Genomic DNA, 7,679 nt, shown 5'->3' on the forward strand with positions numbered 1-7,679 from the left:
TATCTAGTACAAACCGAACAATTTTATTTTAATGTTTGAAAACTTTTATTATTTACCAAATTTTGAATTTGAATTTTGAATCGGTTTCAAACTAACTCGAGATTAGCAACTATAATCGAGGTGACGTGGCATCACTAGCAGAGGATCACTGTAGCTTAATTACCCGGGCGTCACACTTTTGTATCTGCTGTTGTACTACTTGCTTATCCTAAACTACTTAGTATAGGTTGGTTAGTGATCCACCAGTGACCTCCACCTTGTCCTTGTTGCCCCTGCTTCATCATCGAAGACCCGATCAACGGGATCGAAGACCAGGCCCCAGCACCGCACATCCCTTTCCCCTTTTGTTGCTCGACTCTGCAGAGTTACTATCGAGTGCCGAGGGTGAGACCTCTACAGCACTTCTGATGTTAACCCTGTAGTGTCGCTATTTGGTCGTGGTAATCGAGGGTGATTCCACCTTAACCACTTCCGATACGACTCTGTCGTGCAACCCCTCAAGTGTGAACCTCGGGGGTGGTTCCTCTTACGTTCACCTTGATGATTACATCGAGTGGAATTCACCGGGGGTGATTCCTCGAGTTTTCCCCTTGATGTTTGGACACACAGTTACTTGGTTACTATGACTTTACACTGAAGCATGTTACTAAAGACGGGTCGGCCCTGAGGGGTACCCGCACGAGCATATTTGCGAGTGATGTGGAGTCGGGTTGACCTGGAGGGTGCCCGCGAGATAATTACGAGGCATGACCGGGCATTCCTAGCCCTTGCCGCAAGTCCTCGAGACGGGGCAACGGGGTCACATCTTTCGTGAGTCTCTGCTTGTTACCGCGCGTTCCCAATCCACTACGATTTGGATATTTGATTCGAGGGGCCTCTGGCCTGATAGCACTGACCATCACGTGGGCATAGTGTGGGCGTTCTGCGTCGCATGCATCAGCCGAAGCTTAATAGACGTAGGCGACTGAGCGGCGCCCGCCGGGTTGGACTGGTAAGCTCCTGCCTTTTTAGGGAGGTAGCTAGGTCTACTCACCGGCCGCGTACGCAACGTGCAGGAGTTCCCGGGGAGATGACCCATGACCCCTGGGGCCATAGGTTTAGTCCGGCGTGCTGGCCTCTCTATTAAGCCTAGGTCGGGTTGCGGCGTATTGTTTGACCGAGGCCGGGCATGACCCAGGAAAATTTGTCCGGCCGGAGTTAATCGAGTGTGGTGGGTAAGTTGGTGCACCCCTACAGGGAAGAAAACATCTATCGATAGCATGTCCTACGGTAACGGACACTTGGAGTTGTATCCCGATCGATACAACTAGAACTGGATACTTGTGATGAGAACTGGATGATGATGAGAATTGGATTGTGATGATAACTGGATAGTATGGCTCTGGGATTACTTTCTCGCAGGGAGTCGAGAAAGGATCTCTGGCCGAGGTTGATAACACTACTACCGCTTTACTTTATGCTACTCTACTCCCTCCTGTTGCTGCAAGATGGTGGTTTCCAAAAGATGCTAGTCTTCGATAGGCTAGGCTTTCCCCCTTCTCTTCTGGCATTCTACAGTGCAGTCCACAGATACAACCCTTTTCATTGATACCGATGCATATGTAGTGTAGATCCTTGCTTGCGAGTACTTTGGATGAGTACTCACGGTTGCTTTGCTCCCCCTTTTCCCCCTTTCTTCTTCTTTCCGGTTGACGCAACCAGATGCCGGAGCCCAGGAGTCAGATGCCACTGTCGATGCCTACTACTACGTGGAGACCGCCGACGACCAGGAGTAGTTAGGAGGCTCCCAGGCAGGAGGCCTTGCCTTTTCGATTGTTGTTGCTTTTGTGCTAGCCTTCTTAAGGCAAACTTGTCTAACTCATGTCTGTACTCAGATATTGTTGCTTCCGCTGACTCTTTTGTTTTCGAGCTTGTGTATTCGAGCCCTCGAGGCCCCTGGCTTGTAATATAAAGCTTGTATTATTTTAATTTGTGTCTAGAGTTGTGTTGTGATATCCTCCCGTGAGTCCTTGATCTTGATCGTACACATTTGCGTGTATGATTAGTGTACGATTGAATCGAGGGCGTCACAAGTATGACACCGTTGATGGCGAGAAGAAGAGATGCCTCACATACACTGCCGACAATTGGGTTGATGGTGTGGAGTCCCGGGACACAATACAAGCAAGATGTAGTTGCTTCCCTCTCTTATAAATGTTTGTTTTGACCTGGGTCACATATATTATAATTTACCTGACATGAATTTTATTTATCATGTAAAATGTACAGTCAAATTATGGGTTTTAATGGTTGCTTGCTTTTCAATACCAATTTAGATTATGATAGCAGTAGTTTGTTTTAATGGTCAAGGTGGACTTGATTGCGAGGCCATGGGGGAAATAGTAAATGTAACGTTTGAGGGGAGGTGCAACGATGAGACATGGTGGGTTTGTACCAACAATATGCAACAGTTAAGTTTTCTTAGTGAGAAGTTCAAAAAATAGGGACAAAGTTACATTTTAGTTAATCAAGTCTCTATATTATTTATGCGCAAAGAAAAAGTTTGTATTAGTTTGAAGTCTTATTTTTGTTGTGGTCGGAAAATAAGGTGGGATAAACATTTCTTGCACCGTGTACATCCTTCGTTGTTCGCAAATCAGAAATAAAAATCAAAATATTCTTTCGTATCGATAAATATTATATATTTGTAGAAGTGCAAGATAAAAAATGAAGACGGGGCGAAAGGAGGGATGGGGAGAAGCTTAGATAACGCTTTGTCGTCTTGCAAGGAGACGATGGTTGTGAAGAAATGACGATAGCCCGGGGGGGAGAAGTAAGCGAAATCAGTTTATTCATGTATGTTCAACAAATTTCTGAATTGAAACAAATTATTTGATCGCTATGTTTTTAACCGTGGCAATGCACAGGCATTAAACTAGTAATTTTGTAATATGGGTGTCCGCTAGAAGCGTTAGTGAGCAAAGATATGCTTGCTAGCTAGACGCGTCCAACAAATAATCTTTCATGCACCTAAGCCATAGGTGCTCCCGAAGTAAAATACTCCCTCCGTCCCACAATGTAGGAAGTTTTCTGACACGAGCATTACGGGACGGAGGGAGTATAACGGAGAGAACTTCACCTGCTGATATTCAGGGGCGCGTTCTAGACCTGTTTAGATCATTCTTGTATTATTTTTCACTGGTGTGCTACCTGAATGAATGCACAGCCTGGGGAAAAATAAATATAGGTCGCGCGAGGACGGCGTGTGCTGCTGCCGTCTGGTACGACTGGCGTCGCGTGCCGCAGCTGGGTGGCGTAATCTCACAGAACGCCCCTGCAGAGTCCGTTTGTTAGCATGCATGCAGTTGTTATCACAGAAAGATGAGCCGTGCAGGAGCAGACCGATCGAGCCCACAATCATATACGCACCCATGATGCATATATATCTTGATCTCGGCCCATACATACCATCGGACGGACCGCGCGCACCGAAACAAAGCCGGCGGATTATCGTTCCGTTCCACCCGCACAAAACCTAACTCAATCCTCCAATCTCTCTCGGCAACTAGGGCATTACGATGGCCAGGACAAAGCAGGGCCTCCCAGTTTCCACGCAGGGTATACGGCGGCGGATACTGGTCGCGTCTGTCCTCCCCCAAAGCCCTACGGCCGCCGCCGGCGACGACGTTGTCGCGATCGAGCGTGAGGCCGTTGGGGAACCTGTGGCGAGGCGGACACGCAGTCGCCGCGCCCTCCACCGCCTCCCGGAGGACTTCGTGGTGTGGGAGATCCTCGTCCGCCTCCCTGCCAGGGACATCCTCCGCTGCCGTGCGGTCTGCCGCTCCTGGAGCCGCCTCGCCTCCGCCCCCGATTTCCTCCTCGCCCACCACCGGCGTCAGCCGTCGCTCCCCCTCGCCGTGCTCTACGGCGGCACGGCCAGTTCAAGTAGAGAGGCTGGCCACCGAGTTTTGGGGCGAGGCCGAAGCCGGCCTGTCCTCGGGTTCGATGACCACGATGGCTGCATGCTGCACGCCTCCTGCGACGGCCTTCTCCTGCTAAGCATGTCTAACGGCTGCTTCAGCATCTGCAACCCAGCCACGCGCCAGTGCGCTTCACTCCCGGACCTCCCCACCGCAGGTGACATCAAAATCGCGGCACTGTACTTGCATCGCAAGTCCCGCGAGTACCGTGTCCTTTACCGGAAAGCAGCTGTGTACTACATCCTTACGGTGCCGGTGGGCTCGCCGAGCTGCATCGTGGTTCCTTCGGATAGCCCTGGCATGAAGCTTTGTTATTTGGCCCCACCCGTCGTGTTCCGCAATCACCTTCACTGGGGACCTGATTGGCCTCACTACGATGCTGGCCTACTTGTTTTCGACACAGTGGTCGAGTCATTTAGGTCCATGCGCTGCCCGGCTGGTGCTACCGGCGGCTCCGCTCATCTGTGTGACATGGAAGGTTCGATTGGCTTCAGTTGCTTAGACTATTTGAGGTTAGTCGTTACAATCTGGGTACTGGAGGACTACGAGAGGGAGGTCTGGGCATTCAAGTACCATGTTAAATTCCCAGCGGAGATCTTGTGTCGCAGTAGCATTGCATATACACGCCATTGCGTTTTGTCCCATGAGGGAGATGTGCTGGTCTACAATATTTGTGACTGTCGCATGTTCCACTGTGACTGCGACGGCAAGTTGCTAGAGGAATTCCAGTGGGAATACAACTCACAACGTTTGAAAATTATTGGGCACAAGTTTAAAGAAAGCCTCGTCGAGCATGAGTTGTTCTCGAGGCGAGGTGTCGCATGTGTTGAACAACCAAGTTTCTTCCAAAGGCTCTAAATTAAGGTATCACAACATAACAGTACGTGATTCTGATTGATCTATATACTTCCCATCTTTATGGATTTACTGTAGTGATTACGTAGAGCTATTGTCTAGTTACATCGGGGAGTGTCTACATATTTGTAAACATTTTAGTGCCCCATACATGCATAGATGCTTAAAGTATGTATAATAACTAAAGATGGAAACAATTAGTTTAATGCCTCTCCACTTATGAAGTGGTCAAATTGCTCAAAGTTGATCCATCTAATTTGGGAAATTCTTGAATCGATCAGGGTGTAGGTACACCCCACCCCCACTAACTTCAAAACGTAAGATGACATGTGTCATAAATGGAGAACACGATTAAAACTGCGTGCTTAACATGATTAGAAAAAAGCGCGCGTTAGGAATTTCAGATCTTGTTAGTTGTTTTTCTATGCGCTTAGTGAAGCGTGAAGATAAACTCGGCTAAGTTCAACATTAGAAGAAGTTAGCTGCCACCCAATTGTTGTTGGTCTACTTTTTCATGGCAAACGTTGGCAGGGATAAAGTTTATTTGTCTTTTTTTGGGTCAAAAACGTAGACACAGCTTAACCACCATCTCTTTATGTTGTGTGAAAGTTTTTCATAGTAAAGATATAGTTAGTATATATACAACATCAAGACATACAAGTATGGTGGAATTTTTGGTGGATTAGCCAGCACTACTATCGTACTCCAGCATGTAAGGTATATATTTTGTCGTTGATGCCTCCTGAGTTTAAGCTATTTTATTGATGTTTGAAATGCATTTTTGGTTTGTATGATTGGGGGATGAATGTTATATTTCCATCTGTTACAGTTGAGACTAAAAGTATCATCCACGTGCATTGTGCATATGTCCATTTAAGCTACACTGTCGCATATTCTAAGCGTCCATGGATGCTAGTTTAATTATAAGTTGTTATCTCTGTTGCTTTTAGGCGATGCCTGACCAACACCTATGTTCATAAGGAGTACTTGGCTACAGCTCGGAGATTGATTTTTAGGCGATGCTGGTGGACTAATTTGAAGTAGTTGTGCCATAGTCCTGTCCAATCACAGCATAGACACATGTCTTGATCTCAATTATGCTCATTGAATTCATCTGCTTTTGGTTTAATATACTACTCGTGGTTATCTCAGCTTTCTAGGTTTGTTTGTGCCAGTTATAAGTTCTAAATAGAAGTTTTCAGACCAAAAAAAAATAAACATTCACTATATCAATGTCATAAACTTGTGCAGTATGTGCCTTCAAATAAAGGGTATGCATCATGACTAGCAAGCAATCTCCGAGGATACAAAGAAAATCAGTGAGAGAAAGGGCTGAATTTGAATTCTACCCACACCTAGAGGAATAAAAAAAAGAGAAAGCATACTGTGAAGAGTACTACTAGATAAATTATACGGAGCCATGATTGGAGCCTATTAGCACTATCACAACTGACCCTTTTTTTATGGAGTTGTGTTCCTTATTTGGATTTGAATTTCCATGTAAAACTATATTCTCTCTTTGTTGTAAACCATTCAAACCTTTATGCACCTTGTAATATCTGATTTCAAACTTAATTGTGCGGGCAAGAGGGGGAAAGGCCAAAACATGGGTATATGGGGATGCAAAATGCCAAAAAAAATCTCATCTAAGCCCTCCACCGGAAAAAAAACACCGTTTGGTCCAAGAGGGGGGGGGGGGCACCGCCCCCTGAGTTGTACATAGCTCCGCCACTAGAACCTATGGTTAATGACAGGGCCTATGTACCACAAGGCCTTGTACCAGTACAACCCGTTGGGCGCGACGTGGGCCACCGGCAACCTCTTTTGGGGTCATTCCGTCTCGACCCCACCGCCTCCTTCAACGAGAGTGGTTGTTGATCGGGCTCCGCCACAGTTCTCCATGGTGGCATCCCAGCCTTGTTGTACACCGGCATCGTCATCCACAAGGTGCAGATGCAGAACTTTGCCTTGTTCCCGAAGAACCATGTCAACCTGTTCCTACGCGAATGGGTGAAGCCCGCCGACAACATTGTCCTCCCGAACCTGTCCGACATCCCTGGCGACACCTTCTACGACCCTTGCACCTCGTGGATAGGCAGCGGCGGCTTGTGGCGTGTCACCGTTGCGGCCAAGGTCAGTGGCCCCATAGTCATTGCCTCCACACTCGTCTGCCGGAGCAGGGACTTCCGGTGCGGGGAGATGATGCCTCACCATTGTACGAGTCACGTGCCGCCGTCATGGTCAAGTGCCCGACCTGTTCCCTGTGGCGGGGCCTGGCATGGGCGAGGGGCGGCTCGACTACGCTTCTATGTACCACAAGGGTGTGTACCACTTGTTCTACCAGTACAATCTGTTGGGCGCAACGTTTGCAGCAAGCTTTGGTACACAGGATAACCTGCATCGACACACAAAAAACATGTGGGCGCCTGCATCATAGGCTATAAGAGAACAATATGATGCGCCATGTCCAAGCCCAAAACAATGTGGTGTCATTTTTATATTTTTCAATCGAATAAAGGGTAAAATCAGGAAAAAAAAATATGCAGAATCTTGGCTCCGAAACTCCAGTGATTTCTTAATTTTTAAAAACAATTACAAGGTGCCTCTATAAGTTTCAAAATGACCCTTGCATGTATATGTTAGAACACAGTATTGCTCGGTACAATTTTGTACAAAACAATTTCAAGCAGGGCTGCACAAAAAAGACGAATTGGTGATCTAGAATTGCAAACAACAGCAAGTCTATTTAGTATCATATATTAATTCTTTTACTGAAATACCGTGGGGGCTCCCCCCACTGTCCCAGTAATTCTTTTACTGAAATCAGACATTCGCCTAATTGTGAAAGATCAGACATAACACTCC

Source organism: Triticum dicoccoides, chromosome 2A (genome assembly GCF_002162155.2).
Source record: "Triticum dicoccoides isolate Atlit2015 ecotype Zavitan chromosome 2A, WEW_v2.0, whole genome shotgun sequence".
Taxonomy (NCBI): domain Eukaryota; kingdom Viridiplantae; phylum Streptophyta; class Magnoliopsida; order Poales; family Poaceae; genus Triticum; species Triticum dicoccoides.